Here is an 11,385-nt window from a genome sequence, read left to right on the forward strand (position 1 = left end):
ATGTGGACAGTGGTTACACTGTTTGAAACTGATGTATCTCTTTTCATACATCATGGTGCAAGGATCATGGTGACTGTCGATGAAACAAATGGTAATGCAGAAGGTTGCACTTATAATCATATTCCTGTCGAATTAAAAGACATAAGCCTGGGTGCCTTAGTTACGGGGACACACTCACAGTGGCAAATCACATGCTGCAACAAACTGGATGAGTTGTGAGGACAAATGTACTTAATGCTCATCGGTGAAGTTTGTGTGCCCAACAAGCAGCTTTCACTAGACCGTACTGAGACGGAGACACTGTTCTGTGGTGAGCCAGTTAATGAAATTTGTCTTTAAAAAGTTAACTAATTTGGGCCAAGATAATGAACAACATAATGTAGAAAATAAGCACTGAGGGGCACGGCACACTAATGTGGTTTGTCATTGTTTTACAGAATGAGGTAAGAAGTAAAACAATTCATGTGGATGAAGGGAAAACATGTTGTGTAGCCAAGTACCTGTCATACCTGAACAAAATCTCTAAGCATTTTCCCACGTTGCAAGAATATCTGCAATGACATTTGAGTAAGCTATGAGTCCTTGAGCCATTTGGTTGGAGATTTCAGGACCTGAAATGTAAAGAAAAGAAACTTAACTAATTTCTTTTACCCGTTATTGTGGAACCAGCTAATCTGCCTCACCTCTAACATGTAATTAAGATTTGCTCAGAGCTACAACTCCCTCCCTCTGCTCAAGCTTCATAAACTGTGTACGTCCTGAGGATTCTGAAGTTTGCACCAGATATTTATTTCCAAAACTGAGTCTTGCAAAGACTCAACTCTGCTCAAGACTGACCCACCCAAACCTGGGAAACCAGCTGCGTGTAACATCCTCCTCATCACTACCATCTGACATCAGACGCCCCACCAAAGAGAGGCAGTTTCAGCCACAATACAGGTAAGTGTGTGTTTAGTAATTTGGTAAGAACCTCGGCAGATGTTATAAAAACTGAATTTGTCTTTGATAAGACAAAAATTACCAAACCCTGTGTTAATTAGTGAGCTAGGTTAAATATTAGTGATTCCCTGTGGTATCAGTTTGTGAGATCATTTCAAAGCTTACAGGATATCAACTTTGTTAAAATGTGAAATGTAACTGTTGAAAATATTCCTGAACAAATTTAGACATGCAAGTATTTCTACAGCTGTAAAGTTAAATTCAATATGTTTTTTTTTTTGTCACAAATTCACACTGAAAATGCAACAAAACAATCTTAATATCGTCTGTAGAATCAAAGAAAGGATTTCTTCTAATCGAAACCAGCATACAGAGTCAGTAACCATCATGAGCGTTCCAATGGTAAATCTAATGACTGGGCTAACTGACAGTTTGGGTTCTTCCATGTTTCCCCTCATAAACCTTTAGTAATGGATGGCGAGACCACAGAAGTCATTAAAACAAGCGGAGAAAGTGTATATGACAAATGCCTCTTTTTGCAGAAACATTCCCATATGTTGCAGAGGAAGAACATATTCTGAGAAGAAATTAGTTCAGTTCAGGCTATTTGACGGCACAAATAAATCATAGTGTTACGATACGAAGAGGGGTAGCTGAAAATTATACAGTTATATATATTATACGGACTAATACCATGATTGTCTAGGGTGGATCTGAAAAAGGAGAAGCTCATAATTTGAAAAATTGAGCTCAGGTAACATCATTGGTAGTGCCGTCTTATTTGTAAACTCATCAGGTATTGATATAACAGCCAAGTAAGTTATGAGCGTATCCCCGGAGACACAACCAAATATAAACAGCTTGAAATAAACGCCTGCCAATCTCCCCAGCGGCCGCCATCTGGGCCTCTCTCTCGTTACAGTGCTGAATAAGAAAATGAGAAAATAAATAGCCAGCGGTACCAGGTTCCTGTTCGGGGCTGACTCAAGAATACCACCTTCTCCTGTTCCAGCCCACAGGTGATCAAGCCAGTGTAAGTGCTTGTTAATGAATTCAGCAGCACAGTCCCTGAGGTGTCTGGGATGGCGGGGGTCCCGATTAGGGGGGGGTTGTCTGACCTTCTGCTTGGATTCTGCAGTTCTCTGCCTAAGCACTGAAAAGCCCCGCCTGGGTTTCAGTTTCGTGACCCACTTAAAGGCTGTGCGCTGGCAAACGTGCCCGAAAGGTTTTTTTCTGGTCTGGCAGCAGCCCTGGTTTGCTCAACTGCCGCTCTGCCAAACTCACAAGCTTTAACAACTCTTGCCTTATTTTAACTCCCTTCTAATTAGCAGCTGGTTTGACCGTGAGGCGAGAGAAAAAAGGAAGGGAAAGAAATGAATAAAAGAGGAGAAGGATGTAAAGATGTCAATAAAAGCCGTGAATAAGAGTCAGAAACTGAGAATTCACGGGGGAGAATTTAGGGACAGTTGATATTTATTCTGTGCAGGAGAAGGAATTCTTTGTTTAACTTTGCATGAGGTCATGTTATGATAACCCTCAGCATGAAAATATTTATGAACTCGGTGAAGTGAGGGAGAAAAAAGGCTCATAATAACAGTTCATGTTGGACGTTTGCCGGCAGAAGTTCCTGCTAACAGCGTTGTGCAAGCTGCAACAGAAACATTAAGTCATTGCCGTCCTGAGGCTTTACACCCACACTAAAATCCATCTCAGATGCATGTTGTTTTACTCACTCTCTCAATTTAAAGGAGTATCTCGACACCATCACACAATCCTGACTACGACCCGAACGTTACTACCCCTCAGAGATGCTCCTTCGTTCCACGTTAAGCGAAGGAAAAGTATTCCAACACTGAAACAGAGTGAAGTTGCTCCAGCGAGGGAATGTGTGGCTCCTGCTTCAGGGTGAGCAAGGTCAAGTACACGGGGGTCAAGCTCATCCATTCTCGTGCAAATGGAAAGTTGTCAGGGATGCAATACTGCTGCTGTGTGGACCTGGAGCACGCTGCCATTTAGCTGTGTGTGAGCTGCTGTGTGCCGTTAGCAGTGAGTCACCACTTTCCATTTCGTATAGCCCTGCTCATGCTGACATTACTGTAGATCGGATGCTGCCCGCTGAATGTCATTAGCACAAATGATAGTTTACAGCTGCTGACACACACGGAAAGAAGGCGCACGTAGATTTCAAATGATGTGCGTTTGAGGAAGTAGGTGAGGAGGCCTTGTTGCTATGTCTCAAACGTTATCACGTTATCAGATGAATCAGATTGGTCCCAGACCAGAATATTTCTCTACTTTGGAGACATAATGTAACTCTTTCTGTCCACGTCCTCAATCTTCATTATTCCAGCTCTTTTGCTTTGACCTCTTTCCACCCTGCGATCAGGTTTAAACACTTCCACCACCCTGCAGTACAACTTCGCGACGCAAGGACAGACTGGGTAAAACCAAATTGGTGTTGTTGTCAGCAAAACAGTTTTTATAAAATTGTCTCAACTGTGGACAGTGGTCGAGACTAGAGACACAACTACAAGAGCCACAACACAACCGCAAAAGCCAAAACACAACCGCAAGAGCTAGGACAGAATAACAAAAGCTCCAACACAGACGCAAGAGCCATGACACAACTGCAAAAGTGACGACACAAATGCCAAAGCCAAAACAAAAACGCAAAGGAAAAAACACAACCGCAAAAGCCACAATACAACTGCAACAACACAACCACAAAAGCCACGACCTAACTACATGAGCCACAACAAAACCGCAAAAGTCCCACAACAGAAACACAACCACAGTGTGGTGATTGAAAATGGATGTTGACAAGGAAACATGAACTGATTAGAAGAGTTACTTACTGCAGTTAAGTCATGGATGTAAGGGTTAGGTGAGATGTTGTTTCTCGAAACCTGGACAAGCAAGTCACTGCTTCAAATGTGATGCTTGTGTATTTGAGGAGTTACGGTACGGGTGCTCGCAGTGCCCAAAAAGGAGGGAAGCACCTGTACCGTACGTTCTCAAATAGAAGAGCATCACGTTTTAACATCTGTTGTTACCGACTTCCGTTGTGATCATTGTTGGGCCATGGTTCTTTGTGAAACCACTCTTCGGCCTACATGTTCAGTCAAGAGCCTGAAGCCGCATGTTCCTCCAAGACTCAGTCTCCCAGGGGCCATCAAAAACCAGAGCAAGGAACTCCGTCTCCCAGGGGGCATCAGAGGTGTGAAAACCCCCCTGGGACACAGGTTTCAACTCCCATTGGTCACTCTGGACCCCATGACCTGTGAGGTCACCGGGCCAATATAAGCCAGGATCTCCAACTCTTCTAGTCCTCTTTCTACACTCCCTCTACGGAGAGCAGGCTGTCGAGCCTGTTCCTACAATCCTTCCACAGGAGGGAAGGCTGTTGAGCCTCGTCTCCAGCTCACATCTTCTCTTCCCATCCAACTCTTCGAGAGGAGCACAAAGGTGCAGCTTCCAGCTCATCTCACCAAGGAAACCTCCTCGCCCTCCAAGCTCTACCAACGTCCTAGCAGCGACGCGATGTCCTGCAGGAAAACGTCCGCCAGCAACTGAGCTACACAACTCAACAGGAACCAGCAAGACGACACAAAACTTCGAACTGCACAGCAACTTCCTTTTTCCCCTTTCTACGGACTGGTAACACAACTGGGCTTAATAATTATACTAGGCTAAGCAAGACTGTTTATTCGATTCTGTGTGAGGTTTATAAGTTTGATTTGTGGTGTTGTGATATGTTGGGTACAAGTTATTGAGAAAGTAATGTTAGTCTGTTATGCTCTTCACAGTCTTCCTTGCATACATCTAGTAACTTTCTCTAATTTGGCACACACACAGACACACGCATAACTCTTCACCTCATTATCTCTACAGGTCGTAACATTCCAATAGGTGGGGGAAGGGTGTTATCTCTTTGGCCAGCGACCATCTTGAAAGCACGCTGACTCACACAGACACACACACATACCTATCCTTGTTTAGCAATTAGACCGTTAGTAATTTGTGTTTTTATACTTTATTATATTCATAATAAATATTTTTCTTTCACAAATGTTTTTTCATTAATGTTGCATAAGTGAATTTCGCCAACCTCTACACTGTCAAGAACCCCATATCCTTCAACTTAGCTAACTATCTCTATGGTAATTTTGGTTATAGTTATTAATTTAATTGTTAATCAGAGTTCCAAATTTGTAGTTAGAACCTTTATGAGACTTAATCAATAAATTGTCTATCTTTTCCCTTTGAAGGGTGGTGCCCCAAGGTAACTTTAATCAATTAAAGTTATTATTTAATATTAATAATTAATATTAATATTTAATATTTTTATTTTGATAACCAAATTTATTGAATGCCGAAAGGCACACCATTTTATGGTATCACGTTTGATGCATTATGGCACAACATCATGTTTTCCGTTGTGTGACTTTTGTAGTTGTGTCATCACTTGTGACACCAAAGAGGGATTTATAAAGTGTGTAAAGTTATGTAATAATTTGTGTAAGCTGCCACTAGGGCTGGGCGATAAAACAATATCTTTAATGATCGCAATGTAATTTTCAACGATAGCAATATCACAAAAGTCCAATATATGTTTTTATATACATTCTACAAACTCAACAAGGAGATGTAGCACATAATTGATCGACGTCAGATTTGTAAAATGTTTTGCCGTTAATCGAGTGTTTGTTATTCTCTGCTCATAAAAAAAAACGACAACCTACAGTCAGGAGCAAAAATATATCTTCCAGCCCTCATACCCACACTGACTCTGTTTCTCATTTTCACTTTTTCCTCTACACACTCTCCCACCAGGTCTTCTCAAAACCAAGTTATAAAATACAAACAACCCAGAGAGGCCTGTCGTCCGAAGAGAAGGTGGTGCTGGGGTGGGTTCTGAGGATCGCAGATAAAGTCTTTGGCAACAAGATTATCTTTCCCGCGTCAGCAGGAAATCAAATCTGTGAGGCCCATCAACAGGAAATTAAAGAGAGCAACATAGTTTAGACAAAAGCCAACGGCCCCAATCTACCCTGCTCCTCCCAGCAGAACATCGACCAGTGACAAGACCTGGCAATGACTCAGGATGTCCTCACTGTGAGACCTGTGTCCTCGGGCAGGTCCACTTGGTAGATAAACAGCAGCCAGAACCACTGCACAGCACACATCCAAATAAATGTCTGGAGATTTCTACTTCTCCATCCTCTCACCAGGTCGGACAAGGCTCATTTCATCTGGATCTATGTTTTGGAAGGAGGTTTACCATCGTCGACAATCTGTCACAAGAAAAATAAATTCACTTCAAGCACCCAGAGACAGAGAGAACACAAGTGGTTCCCAAACTAGGGCCTGGGACCCTCTGGGGGGTCGTGAGATAACGTCCATAAAAATTTTAAGCATTTAGAAATAACAGTGTTTTAGTCATTTTAGTTTCAAGAGTTAAATGTAGAAATGACTATGACGGATTAGAACTAGCAGCAGTTGCAGGTCATTTTACGGCACCACAGGAAGCAATGAAACATGTGCATTTTATTTGGTTAAAATAAATATCCTTTGCATGCTTCAACCAACTCCAGGGATAGTGAGGGTCACACGTCTCTGGCAGCTTTATTATAACCTACTGCACACACAATTAGATTGCTCAGATCCCTGTTATAGTCCAGTATCATATAGCATATATATTATTTATTATAGTATAGTATATTAGTATAAAAACATACAATTTTTAGTTGAATTTTGAATTAAAACCAAATGAAAAGTGGTTGAAATTCTAATTTCTCTTTGAAAGTGAATTACTTTCCCCTAATCATGACTTCACTACATGTTCCTTGCTTTATTGTTTCAGTAAAGTTCAGTCTGTCTGAAATTCCTAAGGCATGACTTCAAAATGTGTAATTCAGTGCTGTGTTGTGTGCCGTCAGACTCTGCAGGATCTCCAGTCTGTTTCCACAGCTGAACCCGAGTGTCCATAAAACTCTTTTACACACGATGTTCTCATTAACGGAGACAAGGTGAGAGTTAGCAGTGTGCAGCGAAACATCCAAATCACTTTGGACTTCAATAAATATGATCATCACTGACTCAAAAGTCAACCTAACTACGCACGACTGCATCAGAAGATAGATTACAAATTTGCAGGGATTAATGAAATATCCAAATCTCCTTTTGAAAAACATCTGTACGAAATATACGCTAATTAAGTGTTAAGTGAAATGCTTCATCAATCAATTAGTCAAACGTCATTTTTATAGCACCTGGTAGTTTAGAGACGATGAGCTACAATGAAATACTGTAACAGTTGGTTGTAAAAGCCATGACAACAATAGAATGATATTTACAACAAAGGTGCAATAAAATACAGTAATGTTTGTAACCATACAAAGCCAGTCTTAAGAGAATCATATAAATTATGTATTATTCATACATAAATATACAATATTTACATATTTTGTTGTGCATGACTATGGGCACTTTACAGTCGATAAACACTGGACTAACTGGACTCACACACGTAGTATCACTTTCAAATTAGTTACTGGTTTTAGTTACTATTAAGTGTCACTTGTTAAGTTTGACCAGGTTGGAAGAAGAACAGGGTGTGCTGACCACTTCCTTAGGGGTTAGTGTCCACGTGCGAAGACACCTCTAATGTCTCTTCGGAGGAAACATGACGTCATGAAGGTGGATGGTTTGATTACAGTGTAGAAATGCTCTGCAGTGGTCGCACATTAGGGCGGTTGTGGCTGTGGTTCGATCCCCACGGCTCCTCCAGCTCCGGCATGCCTAAGTGTCCACTGAAACCTAAATTGCCCTTGATGGTTGTGCGAATGATGTGTGATGGAAAAAGTGCTGAATTTAGAAAGAAGAAAATGTAACAAATTAAAACCCCAAATGAAGAACAACATAAATGAATATACATACAGAGTAAACAGGAGTATGAAAAAGTAAAAATTGTACCACGTTCACATCATATGTTAAAACCATGATTTCAAGCAGCTGAGTGGGAGAAAACATTGACGTCAGCCTGTGACTTCTCAGTCTCAGACGTGGTGAATTTTCTGACACCATGATATTATATCTCCTGCTCAGTGAAAAGAACTGCAGACATGTCAGCAAACTGTGGGAAGAACTTTCACAGACGCACCACGCTGTCATTCACTTTAAGTCAAATCCAAGATGAACACTAGTACAAACCAGCCAGCTGATTTTACAGGGGCTGTACAATTATACAGCACATCTCATCAGTCTGGTACAAAACAAAGTGAAGTTACCTGTGAAAAAACACACAAACATTACATGTTAATATAAATAGGGAACAACAATCATACGCTCCACAAGCTCCCTCTGCAGGGGTCTTTATTGTCCTCTGTGCTCATGAGGGGCTCCTCAACCTGTGAAATTCAACACTGATAGAATCCACAGCAAATCCACATCTACTGTACACTTTGACATTTCATGTCCCTGCACCACACAGCCAATGAACATCCCATTGATCCCCTGCATTGATTTAACTCTCCCGGGTGAAACATTCCCAGCACTGCTCAGCGATGGGAATTTCTCTGCTTGTATTTATATGCCAGGATATACAGTATTTGTGGTGTGCTGGAGGGGGGGTGGGTCGTGATGGACCGGGCCTCTGCGCGTTTGGCCGCACGCCACTTGGGCGGCTGTACGGCGAAAAAAAAGGAGCCACCACTGTCTTCAGCATCAATCCACACATTCTCAGCTGGCAGCGCACTTTCAGTAGAAGCTAATGGGGCTTAGCTGCCCAAGAAGCCCGAGGCTATACCATCCACAGCGAGCCAACAACAGTGCTTCTACAAGTGTTGCCTCTAATTGAAATCCTCTATTTATTGAACTTGCATTATTGCTGGCGTGTGGCTGCATTTCTGTGGGGCATGTAATTCATTTTGGCAATTAATGATCCTTGTTTGGGTGGATCCTCGTGGACCACAGAGGATTATCCTGTGCCGGACATTGAATTGAGATCTTAGCGTGGCGGGTTGCAGAGATTCATGACTGTTTTTCTCTAAATGTCAGGGGGATCTCAAGCTTCGCTCTGTCTGCTAATACAAGCAAATAAATGAGTGTCATTTATGTCTCAGGGCAAAATGTCCCGCCAGTAGAATTATGTGTTTGTGCAGAGATAGGTCTTGTGGAAAGTTCAGGCCAAGGTGTGAGTGGATATTGGCGGCTTTACTGTCTGAGCTGAACTTTATGGAACATAACACAGTGTAAATGTCACGGTAAAAATCTCGTCTTATTAAAAGAATGGTGTTTTTAGAAATACGCCTATTTACTTTCTGGCCACTAATTAAAGGAGTAGATTGATACCAGGCTCACAACTGCTAAGCAGAAATACTGCAATACAGCAAAGAGGTTGGAAATGTACTTTATGTACATATTAAATAGGTGAAATATGAAATGTTAATCAGCTTTAAGCAGCCTGTACGCTTCTTCAGACATCCTGGTCCAACAGCCTTGGGAACCCTTTTGTCTTTGCACCTTTACAATGTTGGATTTAAGGGGTATCTCCTACTATTCCTCTACCTTTCTCCAAATTGAAAATCCAACCATTTGATGACATACTTTAACTGCTGCACACAACATGTGGTCTGAACCATTTCTCATCGAGTACCTGGCCCTTAGAGGAGCTGCTTGTGTCACCAGACAGAGCCGCAGACTTTCTTTTTAACGGTCTTCTGGCTCCAGCTTCATATTTAGCAAACGCATCCTCTCATCTAACTCTCGTCAAACACGTGAAAAAGAATATTTCCCAGAGGTTACTCCATGATTCGATCGCAGTGCTGCCTTCTTCAGGGGAAGTCAAAGGTTTTTTTTTTAACCTGTCATCCAGCAGTGGGTTTGTTATTTTTTGGGGTGATTTCACTGAGATCTACTTTCTGTCTGAATAAAGGAAATGTTTGTCTGGGCTGAAAGGCTGAAACACTTTAATCCAACATTTCAATTCGTCCTCTATTCATGCCTGCAGGGTTCTGCTCAGTCTGTAGAAATATTGTCTTATCTCTCTGTACTGATGGCGGACATCTGTGGAGTCACAGAAACACCATATCGTGGAGTTACACAGGGCTAAGGTCACACAAACAGTTTAACTACTCCTTTCACAGTTTTATTTCCCTATCCTAACAAGACTAGCCCTGAATTCTTAATTATGTTCACTCTCTGCTCTTTTTATTGAGTGGGAAGTTATTGAGTTTCAGTTTCCCTGTAGCTCTGGCGGATCCACTGAGGCCCCAATGTGGGACACTCAGCTCAGGTTGCCGACCTATGACTGCACAGGAAGAATAAAACCTATACATGTACATAGAGTCATTGGTGCAGACATACTTGTGCCCTTACTCACATAAAACTCTCAGTGAGCAATTGAGCAAATAATAAATGAAGGCCCAGACTGGGCCTGCAGTCAGGCGGACAGGGGCTCAGAGGGGGTGTCGAGAGTCAGAGCGATCCTTTTCAACCGCGCGTCCAAAGTCAACATTCCACCCAATCTACAGCCATCCAAGCTCAGACTGAGAGTGAAAGCAAGAGGAAATGGATGGAGGTGGAAAGTAAATGACAAAACGAGCACCGGCGGAAGAAGAAGTTTATTTTTTCTTTTTTTCCCTCCCTGACAAGCTAAGGTTTCACAAGAGTTGGCCTCCCCAGCTTTTGGAAGCCCACATGCCCACTGTTATTCATTCAGGTAGACATCATCAATTACCTCTAATTAACCAGATGATGGTCTGGTGAGCAGAAAATGAAGGCGGTAATTAATCAGTGAGGGCAGCTCCGGGCCCACTTCACAAGCTCAAACACGGGGATGAGAATGAAAAGAGTCTCTGAGTCTGGGTGCTTCTGGGTCCTCCTGCCCAGAAACAGAACAGGTCCAAACCATTGTGGTGCATAAGCAGGTGAAAATCCAGGTTATATATCAAACTAATATGTGTTTAATAGAGAAAGCACACCTCTGTCTCCATGCTTTCACAGTACGCACAGCCGATCCAGGAGAGGGGCAGTGCTTGGAGGGATATGGTTGGTCAGGCTTCTGCTGTATATCCCCTGTTTTCATTAGATGGGAGTGGATTTACTGCCTCTGTTGAGGTGTGGCTTTTTCCTCCTCTTCTGCTTGCCCCTGTCATCCTCTGCGGGTGAGTTACTGGTGGTTGGGCCATGACGTAATTGTGGAAAGGTCCCGGGTGCAGTCAAACTTGTAATTCAGTGTGGAATTTTTCATCTGGTCAAGGCTGGCCAGCTCTGTCTTTATAAATAAAGATGTTAGTCTTCACAAGTGGAAAACGGAGGAGGAGGAGGAGAAGAAGTCCTTGAGTAACCTACTTACCTACCCAACGCTGCCGGAACACCCTGATATTAATTTGTAATCCCCCCTGAAACGTGGTCACAGGTCACATTTCTGTGCTGTTTACAGTG

This window comes from Hippoglossus stenolepis, chromosome 7 (genome assembly GCF_022539355.2).
Source record: "Hippoglossus stenolepis isolate QCI-W04-F060 chromosome 7, HSTE1.2, whole genome shotgun sequence".
NCBI lineage: Eukaryota > Metazoa > Chordata > Actinopteri > Pleuronectiformes > Pleuronectidae > Hippoglossus > Hippoglossus stenolepis.